Source organism: Cyrtonyx montezumae, unplaced genomic scaffold (genome assembly GCF_038088225.1).
Source record: "Cyrtonyx montezumae isolate F1298 unplaced genomic scaffold, pur_monq_1.0 scaffold_3, whole genome shotgun sequence".
In the NCBI taxonomy this organism is placed as follows: Eukaryota; Metazoa; Chordata; class Aves; order Galliformes; family Odontophoridae; genus Cyrtonyx; species Cyrtonyx montezumae.
Window position 1 is genome coordinate 145,082,028 of NW_027072034.1, and position 26,442 is coordinate 145,108,469.

Consider the following 26,442-nt stretch of genomic DNA (forward strand, 5'->3'; position numbering starts at 1 on the left):
GAGCTGCGGGGGCAGCCCCGACGGCCGGCAGTGCCCGCCAAGGGCGGCCGGCCCCGAGCTCCGCGCCGGGAACGCGCACTGGGGCGACGGAACGAGCGAGAGCCGCGGGGCGGGCGGGCGGGGGCTGCGGGAGCGCCGCGCTGCTCCGCGGACGGCGGGAACGTGCCGCGCTTCCCCGGCCGGGTGCGGAGTGACGGCGTGCGGAGAGCGGAGCGGCGGCGGCCGCCGCGCTACCCCGGCTTGTCTGGGATAGGCAGCAGCGCATCCGTAGTTTAGAAGATACAGAACAAGTAAGGGAATGCTTGAGAAGCTTTGCTTTCGTAGCTCTTTGGTCAAATGTTTGCATTTATGCTGAATTTCATTTATTTATTTATTTACGGTTAAGTAATACTTATCGTTGATGTATTTTCTTAGTTTCTTTAAACCGGCAGGCGCTCAAGAGGGAGGACGGATCAATGCAGTATCTGTGCTTCTGTTGGGCAAACATTTTCCTTGTTGACGATGTGCGGTTTTGGCTTTTCACTGATAGCACAGGGAATCATTAAAAGCAGCTATCTTTTGAATGTTAAACTTCACACAAATCCCTATAAACCCATTTATTGCATTTACTATATTCGAAAACTACAGCGATGCAATGTTAAAGCAATGTCAGAGCTACAGTAGATATACTGCACTGTAAATCCTTAATTCTCAAATGCACTCTTTGGTGAGAAGTTGGCCATGCTTGGGCTCAGTCCAAGTTGGGTTTTGTTTATTTGTCTTCTGAATGAAAGGAAAAGTGGTCAAGTAGCTAAAGAGAATTCACGTATTTACACTAAAGTAGCCATAAGAAAATCCCACAACCCTACCAACCACTCAAAATAAAAAAAATAAAGTCTTTATTTTTGTCTATTTATTTATTTATTTATAAGACTCCTGTTTGGTGGACTGTAGAGGTGTCTCAATAGTTTATGCAATCCTGGATGAGCAACATGTATCATTCAGTATGAACATGCAATGTTGGTAGGGAGGTACTATGGCAAAATTTACATAGCTGCTGTCCAAAAAGCACATGAAGCTACACTGATAGTAGATCAAAACCCCTTACTTGCTCCTTTGAGGTTCATCACGGCAGCGCAGACCCCACTGGTTTCAGTTTGTGGAGCTTCTGCATTAGGCAAATACTCCTGGGCTCTAGCAGCCTTTGGATGAGACCCTTTCAGAATCACGACTCCAGAACTCAGCACTGTGCTTCCCAGCCACAGGGGAGTCCCTCCGCACACACACGGTGGTGTAAGTGGGAGCAAAATCTGGTTCAGCGCTCAGACAGTACAGAGTTATTTAGTCTCATAGCAACAAGGGATTCCAGAAGACTTCCCATTTGGGAGGACAGTGGTACCTGGCAACAATGCTTGCTGTACTAAATATGGTGTGCTGTGCTTTTTGCGTTTTCTCGATAGACTTGGACCTTTCAAAAAGGGATGATCCCTATTCAAAAATAGCCACCTTCTAATTCTTTAGGTGTCATCAACATAAAGATTTATAAAACATTAGGGATATCTCAAATTACCGGTGTGGACTTCTCTGGAAAACCTTTAGGAAAAAATTCCCCTGATTAAAAATTATCCCTGATCTTTCAGCCTACTAAGACTTGAACCCCAACTAATGCAGTAGCACCTGTCCAACAATTTGCAATCTGTGTGAACCAAGAGATTTATAGCACCAACTCACTATATGTTTCCAGATTTTTGCCAGTGCTCTGACCCCAGGCATCTCTAGTAATGTAGAAGCGAAAAGCTCTCATCCCAGCAATAGCTTCTGTCTGGAAACCACTCTGCGGGGCATTTTCCACTTGTGTTTTAATGTTAAAGAGAGATGCTGAGCACCTGAAAGCTCCTTCATGCAGGTAAAGGATGGGGATGGTGCTGGAAGAGATTTCCAACAGTGTTGCAACTGGGAAAAGCAGTAAGGAATGCATTTTCCTGATAATCACGGGGCAAAGCCAACTGTGCTTAAAATATGAGCTCTTCCTGGTTCGTATGGGGAAGCAGCACAACAAATACGAGCATCTTTTCCAAATGTATGTTCGATTTTGGAAACACAGCTCATTTGTTCCTTTTACTGAAACTTCTGTCTAGTTCAACGGAATTACTAAAACTGGAACTCTGTCGTGAAGACAGCAGCCTTTGCTCAGTTCTAGAGGTTTAAAAATATCTTCTTTGCTCTGCATTTAATTTTGTGGGGAAAAAAAAAATCTACCAACCTTTAAAAAATCCATTCTTCCATAATGAGATATTTTAAATTAAAAAATGCTGAAGTTCCTGGAACATGACCATGTTTATATTGTGTTCCATACCACTGTAAATAAGCGCCTAGTATTTTCAGTTGTGTTGAATGTATTTTTACATAATGATTTTATTCCTGTTCATGCGATAAGCCCCAAAATTATGCATGGCCAATGCAGATCTAAATACAGTAGCATGAAATGACGTTAGCCCATTTTCACTAATGAATTTGGAATCTACTACTGGCATTGAATCATGAAAAAAAAAAAAAAAAAGAGCAGACAGTATCTATTATTAGGTTATCTAGCCCAAACCTTTGCCGGTGCCCACTGGATTTCATTTTTGTTATTTTTGAGTTACTCAGGCAATAGTCTGTCACCAGTCACTTGAGGCGATTATTCCAGCCCAGCAGTTCTCTCAGCTGGAATGTTTCTCCTGATGCTAAGTTTAACATTTTATTTTGTTGAAATTCACCCAGTTCCTCTTTCACATATGCCTGAAGTAGTATTATAAATCTTTTCCCACTTTGAATCTAACCAAAACAGATGATATGTTGAGTATAAGTAAGGAATACAGATGGGTATATTTCTACCAATTATTTTTTGCAGCCTCTAAATACTTTTTCTCCATTGCTCTCTGTATACCATCAGCTGGTTCACATTTCTTTGCTATTGGGCTAGTCACCACTTCAGCAGTCCTCAAAATACCATCGCTGGTCTTCTGCTGATGATGGGCAAGTGCCATTAAAATAGAAATTCATCTCTAGAGAGATTCTGTTAATCGCTGGTTTGTGATGTGCTGTAGCTATCACAGGAATCACAAATGTGTATCCGTCTGACCATCTCCCTCCGTGAATGCCTGAAGTTTTCACTTAATTTTTTCCTTCACTCACCTAAATAAATGATGTGTCGATGTGGCTTTAACAATTTTTTGTCAGACCAAGCCCTTCTTCCTGCTCTTTCTCCTGCTAGCAGATTCATGACAAGGATAATGCAGTGAGAACATTTTGGAGTAACCCAAGGAGCAATTTCTTTGCTGTTGTGTGTCCTTTCTGCTTAGTACTTCTGATGCATATTTTAAAAAAAAATCTTTGGATTTCCTTTGGCTTTCCACTTGCCTCATTTTGCTGTTCCTGCCTTATTCCCACTATCTTACTAAGTTTCTATTCAGCTATGATTTTATTCCTCTTGTCTATTTATAGGGAAAGAGCTGCACCAGCAGTCCATGTCATGTGGACAGTTGTCCACTGGGAACTTGTTGCTCATTCTTCCACTTACAAGCCACCAGTTGGTAACAGCTTTTGGCCATTGCTGACCGGGGAAGTATAGGAGCTGGCTAAGTGAAAGGATCTGTGAGACCACTGCAGTCCTCTGATAACTGGTAAATTTGTGACCACCACAAATCAGAAATGAAACAATATGCCAGCGACAGGAACTGTGGATAGCAGGGTCAAAGTATATAGTATCATATTCTTTCTTTTGTGTTATACTCATGGACTGTCTTCCCCGTATTTGCTCACAAAGCAATACATAGAGGAGACCCTTATATCACTCAAAGCTTTAAACAACTCACTTCTGTACTGCTGAGCTTGTACTCTCATTTTACCTTACACACTCAACTTGTTACAGGGAGCACCTCGCTTTGCAATAGCTGCTCTGACACATTTAACAGCACAATTATAGATGACTTGGTAACCACCCATTGACTAAAAATAACCTAGCAACCGAAGACACACTTAGGTATCTATACTCAGATATCCCAGAGGAACCCTTCACAGCTCTTGGAGCTGGGGAAAACATATGTATCTCACCAAATGCAGCAGGCTAGGAATCCTCAGGGGTGGGGGTGGGGAATATCAGGGGACGAGATAACATTGCACAGCTGAAAGATTTTCCAGACAACACTCTGCCAGCTAATCCAACTCTTTTCCAACTAGCTCTGCAATTAAGGTTTCGTGCTGAGAACACTGACAGCATTATGACCTGGGGAATTTCTGACGTTGAAAAAAAAACCAACACATCTGGGACTGCAACATTTAGACCGTTAACAGAATTCAGTTCCTGCACTGGTGGTACTTGCAACCAGCGCATACCACATGAACTAGCATCACTCTGCATAGGAGGGAGGATACAAGCTGTCACAAAGTAGAGGCTGCTGAGGAGGGAACTAGGACAGCATATCCTCTGTGAGGAACCTGCAATTTTGAAACTCATTCTTGCCTTCTATAGCATGGAATTGTTTTCATGCAAGGTTTCCCTCAACCTCTTTAGGAAGGAATAAATCAATGTCTAAAGAGAGAGTCAAGAACTTCCAGGCAGTCCTCTAAAAGGTGTAATTTCATTTACTTGACACGTTGCTTATGTATGTCTCCCAGTGGATAGTTTCAAATCTTTGAGGGAGGGGAACCCACCTCTCTATTAAACTGTCAGAACCACACATCTGAATGGAGGCAACTGTAGTATCACGTTGCCTGCCTGCTCTTCCTTTCTACTCCCTTTTTTTATTTTTTCCCTTTTTTTGTTTATGCCCTTCATGTACTCTAAATGCTTTCAAGACACCTTCATTTGTCTACAAAGACCAGAATAGGCAGCAACTCATATCCAGGAGGAGAAATGATGAAGTCAAAGAGAAAGTCTACAAGATCTGAAGGGCCTTTTTGCTTGCACTCAGTTAAAAGATTATCATCTTAAAATAGTTCAGAGAGCATATAACACCTGAAATTCAGTTAAGATTGATGAGCACAGTGTAGTCTTAAGTGTTCCAGTGACTATAGAGCTACAAAAGATCACAAACAGGCTTATTCTCATATTTTCACTTTTTTTTGTATTTTAAAATAATTTGTATTTTTTATCACTTCTCTACTCAAAATATATTTTTATTACTTCCCCCCCCCCCCCCCCAGAAAGGATTTCTCTTATAAACATGATGTCTAAAAAAATGAAGTTAATGGATTTTAGTTATGATCCATAGTTTCCAGCATCACTTCCTGAAGGTGTAGACTAAATACACACAATTGAAATGTTGTAACCTTTAATCAGTATGTTCTTCATTGAAAATGAAACCCATGAAGTAAGTCATTCAGATTAAGCAGGGAGTCAGGTCATATAAATCAAGACATAGCAAACCTTCACAGATCAGCCAGCAATGCAGTATTACAGTCTTGTGTAGAAAAGTTCAAAAGTTAGAACCTTTTGAGGGTTTTGTTACTTCCCCTCACCTAAGTGGAGACAGAAAAAAGATATATCCAAATTCAGCAGGAACAGTACTACACAAATTGTAAACTCCTACTCATTGGCAGCCTGGCTAATAAGCTCTATGTCTTATAGCTCAAACTTAAACCAGAAAACCTTCTATACCTTTATTTACCCGTTGACCTTCCCCCTAAAAATATGGATATTACAAACACTGATCGGGAACTGAAGCCACAAAACAATGGACACTTTTAATTGCTGATAGCTAAGAACGGGAGTTGCAGCAAAAATAGAGCATATCTAGAGCAAAGAAGACTCTGTACATATGAGGAAGAGAAATGTGTGCCTCTGTAATGTTTAAGCCTGTTGGCTGATATGACTAAGAGAAGGGGCAATTTCTAGTTGCTAATAAAACAGTGGAGGAGAGACAAATACTTTACAGGTTCATGTCCAGGCGCTTTAAAAATAACCAAAACCTCAAACGAATAAATAAATTGTTACATGCACAAAAGAAACAATTTCAACAGTTTAAGTTAAAATGGGTTTACCACTATGGCACTCTTATTTTAAGCCTGAAAACTCTGTTTTCAACAGTTTTACACCTGCATCAGACTGTGACATAAAAGGAGGCCCAGAATGCAATACATTATGTTTCTTCTGGGTCTGTGCTCAGGACTTCTTTTTGAAAACTTGATTAAGTAAAGGAGGAATTAGAGTACAAACTTGTTTGTCATTCTGAAATATAAACCAATAGTTCTACAAGCCATTCATGTATAATATAGTCTCCTAGTTCTCAGCAGTACCACTCCTAAAAAAAAACAACACCCCTAAAATAAAACAAATGAAAAACCCAAACAACATATTAGCAAGTCTGTAGCTACTATTATATATGTCCAGATAGCACTAAATAGTATAAGACAAATTTTGTTCAGTAGGATGAAAACAGATTACTGCAAGCCAATGTGAGTTTTATTACCAGACTGCTATGAGAAATTAACACACTGGAGGCTCATTGATACACACTTGGGGTGGGATAATGGTAGGAAATATAGATTTATATAACCTTCTCCTGCATGTGTAACCTACTATTTGTTTGCTTGCTTGTCTCTGTAAAATGTTTATTTTTTTTTCTATTTGCCAGAAACATCAGGCACTTACAACAGTTAATGACATGGCCACTGTATAGCAGCTTTTCACTTTTTTTTTTTTTTTTTTTGGTGAAAAGGATGTCTGTAAAGGATTATATTCTCTCTGGTTTGGTTTGGTTTGGTTTTGTCTTTTTTTGTTTTGAAGTAGAACGCTTTAATTGCAACATGAAATGAAGTACCTAAGATTGTGGCATTTAACAATAAAAAATTAAAGATACTAAAGCAGTACCTTTAACTTACTGTGCAATATTAGCTTTGTTACATTGCATCTTCAGCTACTGGCAGCACACTGTTAACTAACTTCAGTAAAAATCTTGCAAATAGTGTAGCTGATTCAGTCAGATTTCAGATGGATGAAATACGACAAAGAGTACTGTAGCAGCAGAAGGTCCACATCAACACCCCATGCCCATAAAGCCTGACTGGGCACAGGTTCAAGTTCAGTAGCCCAAATGTTTTTAGTTGCCCATGTCTGTATCTGAAAGGGCAGAAGATTCTTCAGAGCTAATTGCTCATGACTGAAAGAATGTATAAGGTAACACGTACAGTGAAGGGGTGATCACAGATTAGATCTGGATTATGAGTTGGAGTCTGAAATAGTTATCTTTGACCCTAAAGTAAAAATAAATATATAAATAAATTGATTACAGTTTACCTCACCAGTATAGTAATACAATGCTAATATTCTAACATTAGATCAGTATGATATTATACATTGAATGGCTACTATAGAGAAAGTAGACACATTAGAAGTGGTTAATGGTGACAGATTTTTTATGTATGAACTACTATATACAGACTCAATACTGTATTTGAAAATGTTTGATTTTTTTTTCTCAAAAAAATAAGTGTTTATTTGGTTCAGTTTTATACTTCAGAGAAAAAGTTTATAGCCTATTCTGTCATTAATGCAAAAAATAATAGGTTAGTAACAGATTTTATAAACTATATGCTCTCAATCCATGCCATAGTGCTTTCAGAATATGTCAACACTCAGCGATTTCCTTACCCAGCTCAAAAGCATCTTGGAAGCACCCCGGACAATGTCTCATATACAGCCATTGAGGGTTATCCGCTCCAAAATAGCTCTTATAATCTGAATGGAAGAACCATAAATGATTCAATTGAAATAACTTCTGAAAATGAAAAAAGAAATGAACACAGAATAAACTACAATATTAGGGGGTCTAGCAACGCCTGATGATCTTAGAATTGAAGACTTTGGAGTTTCCCCTTATGATTACCCTATTTTATATAATGGCTACTTCCAGATGCTGAGAACAGCATTATTAAAACTGACCTCCACTGATTTTAGAAGGTATTTTTTCATCACTTCAGATACAAGTCAACCAAGCACATACCCAGCTGCATCTAATTTAACTGAAACTAGGTAAAAAAGTCTCCTTCGTCCCCACCCCAACTTTCTTTGAAAAAGGCTAAGTATTATATCTTCCCTATAAAGGAAATATATAGTGTATAGCATGTATCTACTTACAGCCTTCATAGTAAAATTCAGCCATATAAAATAAAATCTTAAACTCCCATGCCATCAAATGTTGGATCCTTAAACAGTTTGCTTTGCTGGCTTTTTTGTTATTGTTGTTGGTTTTTGTTGCTTTGGTTTTTATGAAGAAACTCTGCTATAGAAAGAACACCCCCCCTTTTTTGTTCTTTCTTTTTCTTTTTGCTACAGAAAACAAATGGTATTCCATGAAAACAGGACAAACTGAACAACCCAACAACGTGACACTTGCAGAAAAGAGGGACTAGCAAAAGACAGTATAACAAACTAGAATAATTGTCACAGGGCATATCAGATTTATTTTAAGTGCTAATGCCAATAACATTGTATTCTCTTTGCCCATACAGATTCTTTTTCCTTCACTGGGTATCATTAGTTTTTTAAATAAACATACTTCCTTCATAATCACTGTAGAAGCTGGTAACACAATTTCTAATTGAGCATGAGGTTTAAGGTCTCCAAAGAGATAAGGAAGGGAGAAGTTAATCTGTTGAAAATATGCACATATGAACCTGTTTATCAATAAAGTTGTCCTATCAAAGTGGACAGAATCAGCATATGAGCCAATGACTTCCTACTGTGAGAAATCACAACAATTTACTCTGCCGTAAGGAAAAGGTTACCCTTTCCAGATTATATGCCCTACTGCTTCACATATTAAAAAAAAAGCCTCAAGAACAAGCTGGCTTGGGGTAAAGCAATCATTAAATCAAACTGTTGCAGTCTGAGTAGGTTTAACTGCTTTTGTTGTACCTCTTCCAGATATACAACTGAAGATGTTTGTTCCTTTTGACAGACATTTTCATTCTTGTGGTCATATTTTTTTAATGGCTCGCAATCAGAATGGAGTTATGTAAACAGGCATCTTTTGTACACTAATATTAAGTATATTAGCATATTAATCATTGTTATCCCAATTATTTTTGTGTGTGTGATGCACACCATGTATCAGAGATTATTAGCTTGACATAAACTGTAAAAGATTCCCTATTTTTAAAATAACAGTGGACTTTTGAGTTTATTTGTTGGTTTTTTTTTCTCCAAATATTTTGGTAGAAATTTTATTGCCATTGCAGTAATCTACTATGAAAATATAGTCATTGGGGAAATTTTTGGTAACAAAGGACTGAAATAACGCCTCATTAACAGAATCACAAGTAACCTAAAAAGAAACGCTACGTAAAGCAACTAACTGAAAATATTTCATTAACTATTGCTAATGTTGCTGATGTTTCTTCTTGATTTTACTTCAGTCCTGCATCAGGTTTTACTAAAAAAAAAAAAATGAATTCTGATTAAGAATCTCAAACATAAGTCCTGCATCTACTGACAGACTGAAAGGAGAAATCACTGTTCTGAGTAGTTAGCTAAGCCTAGAAAACAGTGTACAACACATGAGGTTGGGAACACACTGATGGTTGTGAAAGCATGTTAAAATTATATGCTGCTACCTGTAGCTCCTTCCATAGTAATTTTGTGCTGAAATATTGTATCTTGATTATTTCTTTCATTCGTAGTTCTTCTGCCCATAGTGGTATATATTACTTATATGTGTAAAAGAGGATGCTATCAAACCTATTCAATTCCCAGTTACAGACAGGAAAAAAAAAAGTAATAATAATAAGTTATACTGCTCTGTCTTCATGTATAGCAAATAAAGTCTACCATAGCTTAAAAGCAATAGTCCTCTTGAGAAGCCATCACTTTCAGAAGCATTTCCACTATCAACCACACAGGAACTTTTTGAAAGAACAACCCTATTCAGTGTTCAAGAAGCGTTTAGATGAGGTGCTAAAGGATTTGATTTAGTAGTTCAGTGGGTAGGGATGGTGATAAGAAGATGGTTGGACTAGATGATCTTGTAGGTCCTTTCCAACCTAATGAACCTATGAACCTATGAACCCATTCAAACAACAGTGCAGGGGTGGACTTCACTGCAATCAGTACATTAATAGCAAGCAATCCTATAAGCCCAAGAAGCAATTAGGCCAGTCTACCTATACGTTTACATCTTGTAATTGACTGTAAGCTCTGATTTCCCATAACTGGATATTTTTGAAGATCATGTGGATTCTCTAGATTTAATACAGAAAGAAAGGACACAGCATCTTTTCCCACCACTTTGGCAATTTCAGCATTTCTGTCTTCATGACCATGCATTTTAATAAACCTTTTGCAATTTCTAGTTGATATTTCTATCCTTTCAGGAAATGTGGTTGGTTTCAGGGTCCCAAATTAAAAAAAATTTACATTGATATACCACTGATACTTTGTTTCCTGAGTCTCAAAACTGTAGAACCCTTTCCACTTCTAAGAAGGACTTCTCACACTCATCCAGATCCCTCACTTCCATAATTTATATCTTCTGCCTCTTGTTTCTACAAACAAAACCAAAACAAAACAGCCCTTTACGAAGTCTTTGCAGCAACAATTTCCCTAGATTGGAAACTTATTATCAACAAGTTTTCTATGAAGGCCTTGGGAATACTTAATACTCTTTTTCTTCTCCTTGGTGCTGATGCTCTCAGCCCCACATTCAGATTTTAATACTGTACAGCACTCAGCTCGGCAAATTATCAAATCAAATTACAGTGGCTCACCAATTTACCTCCCATCAGCTCTAAAGCAATACCTTGTTAACCTGCTGTAACTGTGTTGTGTGTCTGAACTGAACACGAATCAGTGAAGGTTATTTCAGAAAGAAAGGACAGACTGAAAGAGCAGCTTATTTCCACAAGGAAAAAAAAATAGGGTAGACATTTGAGCAAACTGTTTAACTTTAAAGGCAATTAGGCAATGGAATGACTTGCCTGAGGATGTAGTTTAGACAATGTAATGAGAAGTGCTTAAAATAGAATAAACTATTTGTGAGACAGATACAGATGTAAATAATCCTCCATGTTTTGAACTAGATGAATCAGGAGAGGTATCTTTTCTATTCAAATTCCTGAGTATAAAAATTCTATTCTCTTTCCTCGGGAGCAGCTTTCAAACTTATGACTGTTCCCACCTGTTCTGAATACTAAAGTGAGACTGCACTCCAAAAGGCAGTTTAACCTCACTGTATCATTATAAAGTAGATTTATTCATAACAAGCATTGATGAAAAACTTCCAGCAAAAAAGTCCTTAGTCAGGGAGATGCACATTGTTGCAAAAATGGATTGTTTCTCTAAGTGCTTATATGGCCCCATCACTATAGTATCCAAGCGCCTTACAAACATTAATGAATGTATTCTCACAACTCCTCTGGGAGATAGAGATAGTATTATTAGCTAATGCACAAAGAGTAGCTTGTCCAAAGTCACACAGAAAGTCTGTGGCACAGCCAAGACTCAAAACTGTGATTTCCTGCTCACTGCCGTAACCATGACTATAATCTGCCATCCATATACAGCATTTCAAAATATGTTACATATAACCTCAAATGTTTATACAATAAGCCTCTCTATTCAGCTGCAGATTCAATTTCTGACTTAATAAATAATAATAACTTTATTTATTGGGAAGCTTCATTATAGCAACAAATTTGCAGGTTACAGAAACAATGACAGTTATATGGGCCGTAACTGGTTCTAACATAGGAGAGCAGCAAAAGTGTATTCCCTGATCACCATATCCAGAACAGGACATAGCATATCCAGAAAATGATTTTAATACAAAAATATTTTCCTCCAGATGATGTAAAGTGTTACATTATACAGAAGAAAAAAAAAAAAGAGAGAGAGAGAGACAAACAACAAAAACAAACAAACCAACAAACAAAAACAGGCTAGCTATATTCTCAACATGATTTCTTTTGGATAAAATATTTCTGCTATTTGTGTAATAAAAGGTATATGGAATTTTCAGCTTTATTTAGGTCAAATCAGGAGGGACAACTGCAGTATCTGTATTTACTTCAGAAAAACAGAGAACAGAATTTGGCTTATAAATTAAATATTAGCATCATGCAAAGATATGCACTCAACATCAAGGAAGTTCTCCATATTATAGGATAATCTTTTAGTAATTTAGAGAGGTTAACAGTATAATGAGCTCAGAGATCTGATGAAATGATAACATGTTTCTACTGAATCAGAAACACAGCACATTGTCTTTCACTTGAAAGGGGAAAGGTATAGGCATCACATTTTTCCTCAAATGCTAAATATTTAAAAAGTAAGAAGTATCGGACAACTGCTGCAGAAATAGTGGAAAAAGCTATGAGGGGATGGATAGTGGATCACAAAGTGAAAAACCATCCCAAAACAGCATGTTGAAACAAAGTAAAGTATAACTTTGGAATTCATTGACAAAAACAAAGAGACAAGGCAAGCAGCATCTGTTAAACTTCACTCCTGCAGTTCCAACAATAGCACATTTTTCAGTTTGTGGCTTCACGTCTTAAGAAAGATGTAGATAAATTAGATCTGGTTTTAATTAGAGCTACCAACATAGCAGAGGGGATTTACATCAGATGCTAATTGAAAACAGTCTAGCTATCAGGACAGTTAAATGATGGTGCAGATTATCACTGACAGGGAAGCCACATCTTAACGTGATTTTTTTTTTAAAGATGTTAAAGAAATATCCATTAGGGGTAATCCTAAGACAACAGACTACACTATGCCTTGAGATTCATCCCAATATTATATATATATATTTATTTTTATTGTAGTACAAATTATAGAAACAACCATTCAGATCACCTATTCTCAGAGAACCTTAATTTATAATCTATTATTCCTTCCTTTTTCTCTCATTCTCTTATTGAGATTTCCTACCAGTGTTTACTTTCCCAATTGATCAAGAAATCATAGCCTGACCACAATGAACTTTATCAGACAGCAGTGTATTAATTTAAATATCAAGTTGAGAGTAGTGCTCCCCTTTAGCAGCAGTAGTCAAGTGATGCCCAAAAAAAGGGGGTTGTGGGCTGCATTTCTAGGCTCTCCTCTGTGTTAGTACACAGTCACTGATCTCGAGAACAACAAGCAGGTATCATGCCCTCACTTCAGGATGAGAAAACTGCAACAACTAGGTAACTGGCAAAGTTTAATTACCATTAAATAATAGGAAAAAATAATATGTAGATGAACTATACATGAGCAAAATAATTAGGTTAGAAAAACAGACTCCTGCTATTAAAGAGCTTAGGTGTCCAGTTAGGTTGCATGAGTAGATTTTAATATTCTCTTATTCTCCCAGCTATGTTGAACTTGGTTGCTTGTTCCTGTAAGCCACCTGCTTTTGTTTGCACCTGCAAAAAGCACACTGAATCAATATGATGAGTACAGGTGGTGATTCTGTTTCATAAAAGACAAAAAAAGGACAGATGATGACAACAAAATGGTCACCTGTATGACAATTTCTTTATTTCATTTCTTTTGAGATTGTTTAAACAGGTTAGTTAGAGATAGATGGAAAATGCATCCAACTAAAGGAGTAATAGTATTAAGTAATTCCTAGTTCCAGGTGAGAAGTGGCATTTAAGCAGTGAAACAAGACCAGAGGAAATGTTCTTAAGAACAAAAACAAGACTTTAGGCCCTCTTTGAGATATAACCTACCCAGAGCAGTTTTGTGATGAGTTCAGGCCATGTTACCTCGTTGGAATAGGTTTCTGTATTTCCCAGGCCACTTCATCCCCAGAGATGCACAGCTAATTGTGAGAAAACATTCAGTCATTTTAAAGTAAATAAAAGCCAGTTTCTCACTGCTCTAGTCTTTTTGTAGTAACCAATAAACTATATTAATATCCCCATGTTAAGTCTGCCCATGACTGTAATAGGTGAGTGATCTCCCTGTCCTTATATCAATCCCTTATACTTACATCATATTTTCTCCCCATCTTCCTTTCAGGAAGGGGAACAAGAGAACAGTTGTGCTGGGAGTTTAGCTGCCACCAGGGTGCAACCACCACAGAAGTAGACATTTCCTCACTCAAATTGAAAATATACCTTTGTATATTACATGAAGAAGCCTGCAGGATGCAGGCAAGAAAAAGCAATGAAGCTAATGGAAGTTTCTCGAGAACCTTCTTAGATGTTAATAATTCTTAGATGTTAATAAGAGCTGTGAAGTTTCTGGAGTGCTTGTTCTAACAATAATGAAAATGACACAGGAATTCCATACTGGTAACAAAAGCTCAGCAGTTAAAATATGAGGGAAATACAGGAAGCTAAGCAGGCTGTAGGAGTTACAGGTAGTTGTGACCATATAGACAACAGCCTTTGCTGTTCCTCATAGGAAGATCATGTAGAGGAAAGGAGTCATAGAACTGTGAGCATCAGCTAAAATGGATGGCTCCACTTAAAGTGGAAAACCACTATCCACATAACCAGCAAAGTGAATGATGAAGATTCAGTAAACAAAAATGTCATAAAATGTTACTTGACTTTTGCTCATGAGCAGTACTGTGCTCATTTTACCAGGAGCTAACAGACTGCCACCCTAGAGGTGACATCTCAAAGAGTGGCACAAGCAAAGCAAATTCTCTTGCAAAGGTCTCATTTTCATTGTCTGTATTAATAATCTCCATTTAAAAGATTTGTAAAAGACTGTCTTCTAGATGTAAGATGGTTTTGTTTTTTCCTGAGTAGTCATGTGCTTGACTATGGACAAGTACATTGTTTTTTTCACTTTGCCCAATTAAATAATAAAAATCTGTGGAATTAGTGGTAGTCATCATATAGAAATTCAGACTGAAAACATAAGTTTTCCCCAGGTAGCCTCCCTTCACCCAGAAACATGGAAAATATTCTCCATTTTCACAGAATCATGGGGTTACAAAACAGTCGTGGGTAGAAGGAATCTCTGGAGATCATCTAGTCTGAACTCCCTGGTCAGAGCAGAGCTAACTGTTGCCGGTTGCTCAGAACTGTTTCAATGTCAGGATGTGAATCTTGACAACTTTTCTGAACAACATCTCCCAGTGTTCAATCACTCTAATACAGTAAGTAATGATAATAAATTCCTAGGTTTAAAAGGAATTTTTTTCTGCATTTGCAGTAGTATACATATTTATGTATATAATGACATAGTTCTATCTATAAAAAGAAATACAGTAGCAAAATAACTGATGATAACACCAGAAAAATAAGGTCTATCCATCTGTCTACATGAAGACTGTGCAATGTTTTGTCAGATGAAATCCGTAAACTATTGAAAGGATCAGCACTGATAATTTGTCAGAGAACAGGAAAACTCTGCACCCTTGTAGGATTAATTTCTTTCTGCTTTTTCTTAATGCACCTATTTAATAAATGCCTTCTTCCTTACACAATGCACCTGACCTGCATTGCACTTGCAATTTCTAGCAAAATATATGTAGTTTCAGTGTTGGAGGCCAATGTGCACATCTACACAGAAGCAGTCCACCAAAATAGCTTAAAATGTTGCAATTATTCTAAATTGATGTCCATTTAATTTTATTTAAGATAATTTCTTATATCTCTGCTGTAAATCTGCTCGCAAATGGATAGAGGTTAGATAAAATAGAATTCTATGAAATCTTATCTAGTACTTAGAGTTCTGAAACTATACCATACCACTAAGATGTCTTAAACATGCAGCTGGCATTTTGCATAAATGTATGCTTAGCTCTACAATCTGAATGAATGTGTTTGCCATATTTTTAACATATTAGAATTTTCTGAATCTGAATTTAGATGTTTTAATTATTAATATATTACTTTACAAAAAGGTTAGGAATTACAGCACTATTTAAAATTTGAAAAGATAAAGATTTTCATTCTTTCATTCATAAGGTAATCATCACGGTTACATGGATAACAACATACTATTACAAATGATTTCAATAATTAATCCTTAATGAATAGAAGTATCAACAGAACAGCAATGATCATTGTAGTATTTCAAATATACAAGGCCAAATTTTGTTCTCAAGTATGTTTTTGTACTAGCTCCTGTTGAAGCTTAGGTGTGAGTAGGCCACTATATGAAGTAGAAGGCCATGTCGCAAAAGCTGTGTCAAATATTTTCAGAATTTGAGCTGATACACTCAACACATTGTAAGTCAACAGAGAGAACTAATAGGAAAGTTAGACCAGAATTCTTTCTGACTCTAAAAAGGAAGACATAATTCCTGGTCATTAATGAGGTCATTTCCCACAATAATAAAAAGCACATCTTCATACTTACGTGTTTGAAACTACTGAATTTAATGTTTATTCTCAAGAGTTCTTATATGTTTACCTTTGGAGCAAAGGTGGGTTTTTTATTGTTGTTGTTCGTTTTTTTTCTGTTTGTCTTCTAAAATGATGAATAGCATATGAAAATTTAAAAGATCAATAGAATTTTCAAAGTTTGCTTAATATATCAGAGATGAAATTACTAATGACTGAATAACTGGGTTAAAGAAAATTAGAGCAAAGTGCTAATTGCCTCATTATAATTCTGCTGGTTTGCTTTTGTTCAATTAAAGCTTAATAGTTTGAACTTTTCATTACTATTGAGTAACATAACAGATTAAAATCATATTGCATGATATCCCAAAGCAAGGGATTTGCAGAGAAGGTGAGGGAGAATTAACACACCATATAATAAACTAATGAAAAAGAAGAGAGGGAGGGATGGGATTGGAGACAGGAGGTGTGGAAGTAAAAAAGAAAAGAACACAAATACCAACATTTTACTTTTCTTGCTCTTCTAAGTGCTAAAGCAGGATCATTTAAAGGAAGGGTCCTCATAAATTACAAGACTGTATGACCTCAGACATTGTAGAGTATTCCGTAAGGAAGAGGAATACAAAAAGAAAATATTCCCTATAATCAACCATATTTACTTGAAATGTAATAAATATATATATACTGTAATTATAACAATTTCTACAGCGTTGTGCATACTTCACCATTGAAGCAAAGCTTAGCACTGCCCTGAGCTGTCCGTTCAGCACCACAACATACCAAAGCACCACCAGCTGTCATGCTACAGATTCAGCAAATAACTCCAGCAATTACCTTATAAAACTGCAAGAATTCTCAATGCATTTTTAAACTTTAAAGCCTACATAATTAAAAGAAACAAGTTAAAATATCAAATTAAGATCTATAATACGTCTTTATAAAAATATTAATTTGCAATGGAATAGCAAAACTGATAATTTTATGAAACAATATTTATTGTATAGATCAAACAAAATGCCTTTTAAACTCACTTAGTTGTTCAATCTCCATCAGTATTTTAAAATCTTATCACAGTTACGAAGTAATTAATCATGTAAACTGAAGCATCATCTGAAACTAAAAAAATGTTCTTACAACTTGCTTTTATAAGACATTTATTAAACTGTAAACTAATTATACTAAATCCCACACACTATAAACAATCATTTTTTATATATGCAGTAAGTGTAGATGCTGTTTTCATTTCCAGAACTTCCAAGTATCAATGTGGCAGAAAGTTTCTTCTTTGTAAGCAGTATTAAGATAATCTTTCCAATATCTTTCATATGCTGCAGGTCCATCGTTCTTAATGGATATATAAGGGAATAGGAAAAAAATGAAGAAAATATTCTTAGACAGTAAAGCTATATGAGAATATGCTATTTTTTTTCCCCTTGCTTCCTTTGACTATGAACATAGCTGACTAGAAGATATAAAACGTGCAGGTTTATAACCATTGATAACAACGCATTAAGACACTGTCTTAGACATAGAAATAATTCCAAGGTTGTTACTTTCTTCTGTTGAATGTTTATACTGATAAATACTCCTGGAGGTTTCAGATACAACGGAAGTATAATAGAAAGAAATGATGTTTACTCCGTCTTGATACAATGAAATGATTGTTCATGATGGAAAGTTCAGAACTCCATCTTGTGGTGATAATTTTAAGTATACACTGAAAACAATTTGGGAGCAGTGAGCTTCTTGTGCTCCACTGGTGATGTGCCTTTGCAGAAAACACGAACTGAATGATCTCAGCTGTTAAAAACAAACACCAAAATACTAGAAACTTGTCTACTAATACTGCAGTTGGTTTTGTTTGTTTACTGTATTAATTTAATTAATTGATTTCCAGGAAAAAATCCAGCCACAGAAAGCCTGTTTCTGCAGAACAGGCCCCTATTTGAACCTCTTCAATCTTAGGTAAAAACAATGAATCTAGCTCACCAGGGCTACTCAGCTTTCTATGTAAGTAGCACGACTCCATTTATGGCCAGACATGCCTTCATTACTGGAAGTTTTGTGTGTTGCAAGAGATATTAACAGCTCTACATTTAACCACACACACAAACATAAGGAAGAGACATCATGAACTGCTTCCTTGTGTGCACGTCAAAGCCTTTATACACCATCATGAGTCTCCTGAATAAGGAGGATAGAGATAGAAAAGTAAAAACACTTTGCTAATCTTAAAGAAGTCATTTCAAATAGAATCTTTAAAAAATTATGCCCATCTTTACTTTGTTCTTTAACAGCTCACACTAAAAACGATGTCTGCAAGCAAGTGCTAAACAGTACTTTAGCCCTGAGTAGCTATAATTTCAGAAGAAGTGCAAAGATTTCAGAAGATGGTGTAAAGATTAAAAATCAAGGGCTTACCCTCTTCTGCAAATAAATTAGTTCACACTTGTCCCTGAATAGACTCATTAAAGTGAACTCATTACTATAAATAAAGGTAACCAAAACAAACTTACAACCCACATAAACACTGGAATATATCCATCATGGCACAGACAAAGCAACCTGAGGATATCCTGTCAAATGAATGCATGCAGTCACAGAACTCTGCAAGAAGATAAAAGTTTTACTGGAATGAAATAAATACTTATCATACTTGATTACCATAATGATAAATACATCAGCAGCTCAATTAAAATTGAGCTCAGTGTACAGACAACTGAAACACAATAAACATTTGGCAAAATGGGCAGACACAAAATCCCAAACATGTAAACTTGCACATCAGTTACCAGGGTCAGCCATAAGTTTCCCAGACACTCTCTCCTCCCAGTCTCAGTTTTTCCTTAGCAAGAAGTCACCCCATCTCTTGTTCCCTCAGATACCTACTTATAACCTTGTCCACAACTCTCCTGAAAACACCAAAGCAGGCAGAAGTTCATTTTGGGATGTCCACATTTTTATATCTTATTTTCTGAATTTTCAAGCATAAAATTAATATATATATCTATATATATTCATCTATCTTTACTCCATTTTATGAAGCATTCTCTCTGGTGGTAGAGAATAGTGCATAAAGCCCTAAACTGGGTTATTACCTTCTTGACTGTAATGGCTTTACTTAGCTTGTAAATGTATTATTTCTGTTTCAGTATTTCAAATGCACACTCTTAAGGGTGGTTTATGTATGCACTGTGTCTGTGACAGTACTTACCATTATTGCATTTCTTATGATACAATGAGTTCCAGAGGGAGAATCTACTAGCAATAATTTAGGAACAATTTTTAAGTGAGAAATTCTTTCCTTAAAGAACTTAGCCACATCTTTATTACTGCCAAATTCCCACTCAATACAATAATCATGGTTCATATAAAGTGGTTGCTTTTGTTGGTCTAATTGGGCACACACTGTAATTACAGATTTTCTTGAACCCAGCAAGATTTTTTTTAGTTTCTCAGAGATTCCACTTAACCCCAGGGAGTTCAGATGAGCGGTGTCTGAGTGCACTGTGCTGTGCTGACCTCAGGTATTATACCAGCTCTGATACTGGCACTTGGTGAGCATGAGTTGCTACCTTTTCCTACCTGTTAAAAGATATACTTTAACAGTTCTAGTGAAACACTATTGCTTTCTCAATGATCTTAGGCTGTACTGTCCACTAAAGTTCTTTAGCAATTTCCTTGTTAAATTTTATATATTCTGTTGTAAACTGTAACAAGCCACAAGGAAGCTCACAGCTTAGGACAGTTATCTATATGAACACGTAGAGGATTTTTTTAAGTGGCTATTCACTATGCTGCAATCAGTTGACACTGATTAGGTTGTAAGTCAGTCCATCATCTTCTACTTAATATTTCTAAGAATAACCAAAAGATTTTTAGAACATATGTGGCATTTAATTTTTTTCTCCAAAGAGGATATCTTAGCAATCAAAAATTTCTGATATCATGACTGCAGACATGGCTATCTTTCTGTTCTGTGACAAAAGGAAGGCAACAAAGCACAGCAACAAACTAGACTACTAAACCTAAAGTTGATTTATTCAAAATATGGATACTTTAATGCTTATCCCTTTAAATGATGGTGTGTCATCAGACCAACTTCTCACTTGGGTATGACCTCATTTCTCTGAATGAGTAAATATTTCTGTGTGTGGATGGCGTTTTTGAAATGACTGATATTGTACAATAGTTTTACCTAGACTTAAAAGAGGAATCACAGACTTCAACACACAGGTTAACTATGACTGCTGTCCTTAAAGTACTTTGGAGCTGCTGATGTGGGTCCAAAAGAGGGAGGGTCCAAGGACTGTCAGAAGGCTGGAGCACCATTCTTACAAAGAAAAGTTGAGGGAGCTGGACTTGTTCAGCTTGGAGAAGGTTCTGGGGAGACTTCACTGTGACCTTCCAGTACTTGAAGGGAGACCAGTGTTCTATATGATGGTAGGACAGGAGAGGAATGATGTTAAACTAAGAGAAGGGAGATCTAGATTAGCTAGGAAATATTTTACTCAGAGGGTAGTGAGGCACTAGCACAGGCTGCCCAGAGAAGTTGTGAATACCCCATCACTGAAGCATTAAAGGCCAGGTGGGGCAGACTGATCTTATGAGTGGCAGCCCCGCCCATGGCAGGGAAAGTTGCAACTAGATAATCTCTAAGGTCCTTTCTAACCTAAGCCATTCTGTGATTAGATGAGTTAAATACCTTCTACATATGAAAAATATAGACGAAAGATTTCTTCTTGGATATTTAATGTTTAGTCTAATCAAACAGCAACTGAATTCTAATATGAGAATCAGTTAGCTTACCTGTTAACTCATTTTGAAGTAAACTAAGAAAATATTTGTCTTAAAAATTATATTATGACTGCAAATAATATTGTTTATGACCCAACAATTTACCATTCATTTGACTAAAAATCTTATCACCAGTTTAAAATATGTTCATATAAACAGGTTTTTTTAAAGAATGTAAATACGTTTCAACTGAGTTTCAGTTGATTAATTAATTGCTCATTTTCTACTTAGTTTAGTTAAACTAACAGATTTTAATGTGATAAAAATATGCCAGTACTTAATTTTATTTTTTTTTTAGCAGAAAATTACAGAACTACTCTTTAAAGCTATATTCAACACACAGAAAAACATATTACTTCCAGGAAAGGAGGAGGAAGGACTAGAAAAGCATTTGAAAATGTCACAGGGAAAGTGCAGCACTAATTTCTGCATTTATAGCTATTACTAAGGAAATGAAAATAAGAATCAGAAATATTTAGAATATTCAATGTAAAAGGACAAATGTACTTCTGAAAAGCGATTTTCTGGCTTCAAACCAATTTTGATCATATTTTAAAATCTCATTATCCTGTTATTCTTAAGTCCAAGTTACCTGAGATTTGTTCTCAGTATTTCCTTAAGTTCCCAACTCTGCAGTAAAAATAATTAGGCATAAAACACCCATATACTCTGAAGAGCTGTTATCTTCAGTCAGTTATGCAGGCACAATATAAGCACAACAACAGTTTCCTGTTGGGTGCATGGTTCAAAGCAGATGCAAACATTTTCTCCATGGCTGTTGGCAGAGGAAGGGTAATAGACAGTATCTAACATCTACTGCTGTTAGCAGTGTGCCAAAAGAGAGTTCAGTACAAGAAAATACTGCAATTATCTCAGAAAAAAAAAAAAAAGAAAGAAAGAAAAACACAAGTGAAATGAGGTAGCAGAAAATATCACTTAGTCATAAAAGATATGCATCATAAAAAAAATCTACTGATTGTTGTTCTCATTTCTAAAAGGGTCACAAGCAATGTTTTATTCATATTTCAATTCTAATAAAATAAAACAGATTTCAATTTTCCACTCTGCTTTAATAGCAGTGATAGCATGATGATGTCCAATACCCACTATCTAAAACACTTACTATAGAAATTTCTAACACAGAATTAAAGTGTAACAGGGAAACTTGGAATTTCATACATCAGTGAACTGACTAACAAAAGAAGACATCCTGGGAAATGATAGGACATAACTTCCCTGTCTTCATATGCCTTTTTCATACTAGTATTATTTAAAAGAATATTTTAATATAAAAACAAAACAAAACCCACAAACTTTAAAAAGACAGTACAAATTAGTTTTTCCAGGTAAGAAACCAAAGGAATCTCTAATTCCTCCCAGTATGATACACAGCTCTTAACCACTCAGCTGAGTTACAGGTTTCGTATCTTAAAATGAAAAGTGGCAAGCAAACTGAAACACTACTAAAGATAGAAGTTTAGTGATCCTTGAACTATAGAGTTCAGTATATAAGGTCTTCTCAAGACAGCTTTACAAATAGGGTGATGTGACAACAGAAGCATACTCAGCATAGGTCAGCACCAGAATATCTCTAGCATAGGTTATAACACTGCAGATACAGTTCTCTGTTAATTGAGACCTTGCTGATATGAATTTCTTGCCATTAGCTTTCTGCTGGTTTATTTGCAGGGCAGAGTAGTCAGTAGTAATGAGGCATACAGTACTATTTATCATGCGAATGGCAACTGGGAAAATGACAGTAGTTTATAAAAGCTGTTTCTGCCTTCATCATCAGTTCTCCTACACCTACAGGTAACCTGGAAAGAGGAAAAAAAAGAAAATTTCATGAAAAATTATATGGGGGGAGTTCTAAAAAGCAATGTCTACTTACTTTGTGGTTGCTCGTCTGAATGCCTTTGCCTAATGTTTTCAGGAGTGAATGTTTTAAGTTGTAGAAATTAATGAACATATTCATACAGCCAGAAAATTAATGGTAACTGCTGTATCATAAGTCAATGCTTCTGAATCGTAAGAATTTTTAGTCTTGAAAAGGGAAAAATTGGGAGCAAAGAAAGAAGGTAAACAGGAAAGAGGTAAACAAGATCATGACACGGGAGGGAGACAGGGAGTAGCTAGTTTTTGTCTTTTTTGGTATAAAAGTTTGGAGCTATCAGATGAAGCCAACAGCAATTGTGCTCTAGGGAAACAAAAATGAATATTTGTTATCAGAAACAGACCTGTGGAACACCTAGTGATGTTGTGGTTGAATTCAAAAGGAAACGAGACAATTAGCACAGATGAACATTTCACTGAGAGCTGTTAATCTGAACAATCACATCAAGCTCAGAAAAACTCCTAATCTAGAAAAAAAAAAAGGCAAAGCTGTATTGGGAAGTACTCTACATGCTTGTTCTATTTCCACTCTTGAGCACTGACCTATGAGTAATGCTGGAGACAGAATACAGGACACTTACCTTTAAGCTGAATCTATGTGTCTATTATGTTCTTATATTCTTGATTAAAAATGATTACCAAAAATTATTAAAAACTTCTGTACTCTTAGTGAATCACTTTCCTTGGCACTTTACTTTTGCATGTTACCATTTCAATGGTTTCTGTCCAATAGATTCCATTTAAAGTATTCCTGTTTTATCACACATATGTATTCTTAAAATAAGGCTTTTTTTTTTTAATAGTGGATTTGTTGTTGCATTGGCTTTATTATCCTTGATGGAAAGAACAGAATTATTCAAGCCTTTGAAATGTCTGTTTCAAGTACATTAGTATTGGCATATGATGGCCATGACATTTTGTCTGTGCAGTGCATTTTCACTTTTATCACTGATGAGATCAGTGTTCTAATGGTTCAGCTTGCAAGTCACTCACATACTTCACTGTTTTTTCACTATATATTTTCAATAGGATCTCTGATGTTCCTACAAGGAAAGGCTAATTGTCATCACAGTACAGCAGAATGATAGTCAATGGATATTAGAGTACTGCTCTCATATCTCATACCTTCTGCAGTAAGGATCACCCTGAAAGAATTATTGGCATTAAAAGCTCAAGCCAGTTTTTTTTTTTACTGTCACTTTCACTCCTCCTTGACAAAATGTTAAGGAACAGAGACCTTAAGCCAACATCTAGTCTTGGGCTGTAAAGTATACATCATACATTATTTTCATCTGATTCTTATCATTACAAACGCAACAAAAGCTCCAGGTGTGCACATAAAGTATAAATCAGTTATCCAGTACACAGAATAAATCATTTTCTCTCATTTGGAATATGCAACTTTGAATTACTGGAAATAGCTAACATTGCTGATATCTAGTCTCTGTATTAACTCTTGACAGGTTTTGATCTGTATGCAGAACTCTCTTTAATGGGATTTAGCTTCTAAACCATGCAATTTTCGCATTTGGACTGTCATATTAACTGCTTTACAAGTTTTTACTTACAGAATTATTTAGTGTGTAATATTACCAAGCAAGGCATTCATGTTTCCACCATTGTGTAAAATGTAGCTATTATACTTACTATTACATACACATACTAAAATCTAAGAAATTTTACTGTTAAATAATCCTGAGAAAAACAGAATGGATTTATGACTAGTCAAAGGTCTGTTAAACAGATTTGGATTATAGCTGTGTCCTCAAATTCAACAGATCATTTCCTTGACTGAGTTGTTTACAGTCCCTCCAAGAGGATTTATGAAATGTATACTTCACCTTCAAAACATAAACCACACCTGTAGACAGTCCTTAAAGAAAGCATACTTTTCTGATTTCAACAGCAGTGATTATTTAACACAATAGATTCAGCATTTAATATGTTATGATATTAATATTCACTTTCAATATAATGTAAATGTTCCTGAAAATGATAAATAATATAAACAGCATTTATGAAAATTAGAAGAAATTAATGTTTTCTGTCACATACTTACAGTGAATAAGCACTGTAAAGAGAAACACAAAGAATTTTCTTCCATAGAAAAATAGGCTTTAGTAATTAAAAAGAGAAGGTCAATTTGTATTTAAAATTTTTCTGGGGATAGATCCTATACTTTGGATGGAGTGTACACACTTAAATTGATGTTTTCTAAAAGTTAAACAAGAATATAAAAATGAATAAACAAAATGCTCCTTATGTTGCATTTTTCCCAAGAGATACAGCTTCAGATACAGCAGAAAGCTGGGAATCTGAAAATACATTGTCACACATACATATCAGAGTGAATCATAAATGTTAAGTGCTCCAAAATTTACTGTGATTTTACATTTGTTGAAGATATTTCAGAATCCTTCTTTGTTGGTAAAGTTAATTAAACTAGCAGTATTAAAACTTTCACGATACTATGGAAGGAAATTCTATTATAAGGGAGCTCTCTGCAATGACTCTATTTAGAAGTACCATTTGCCTATTCAAATCATTTTATTCTTTAAACAGACTGTATATAATCTACCTCTGTACATCCTTATAAATAAGTTGTAAACCATTTCAATGTGTTTTTTTAATGTTTTATTTAATTCATTTGAAAAGAGCAACACAGGAAAAAAAATCCAGTCCATCTAAATTCTTAATGAAATTAAAATATCTATAACTAAATTAAAGAAATTTATATTTCAGTAAGGTCTCCTTTAACCTAAGCTCTTTAGGAAGCAAACTTTAAGTTCTAACATTTATTTGCTCATATCCTTATTCCTGTGCATCTCTGAAGATGATGAAAAACTTACATCGTACAGTCATATAACTCATATCAGCAGTTATAGCACACAAACTGGAATTGTGAGATGGACTTCCATTCGTACTCAACTGAGAAATGCTGAATCCATGTTTCAAAAGCACTCTGTAGTAATCACCTTGTGTAAAACTACTCTATGCCTTTTCCTGAAACTAGTCTACCATGAAAGTAGAACAGGCAATGCAGACGTGTAACAGTAGAAGTGGGTTAATTTGTTTAAATAATGTTTGTGTTAAACGATTATGCAGTCAAGGAGCTGTATTTGGAATATAATCATGCCCATTCAACTGTTTATATCATTAAACTAAAATCAGACCTTTCCTATTTCCTTGGTATTGTGGCTGTCACACTCTTTGTGAGCATACTAGTTTAACTTCAAGAAGAAGCAATGAAAGCACTCTTGTCTGTGACACCTGTAGCCTGGTTATTAGACCAATTATCAGGAACATAGAAGATAAATTTTTAATCTCCTTTCAACTTTGAGACCCAATTATTTATTAGCTATTACATAAAAAAAACAGTGTTGTACAGTCCATTGCTCTCAAAGAAAAGTGGTATAGAGTGAATGCCCTGAATGAATAGTACACAAACAGTATAATGAAAATAATATATTTTTGGAAAGATTATCCAAATGGTATACAGAC

At 35.8% G+C, this 26,442-nt stretch overlaps 1 protein-coding gene across 1 annotated transcript in view; it reads right to left on the reverse strand.

Annotated features, from left to right (window-relative positions):
• Positions 1–26,442, reverse strand: part of TAFA5 (TAFA chemokine like family member 5) — a 417,997-nt gene that overhangs the window by 314,263 nt on the left and 77,292 nt on the right. The window lies entirely within an intron of this gene.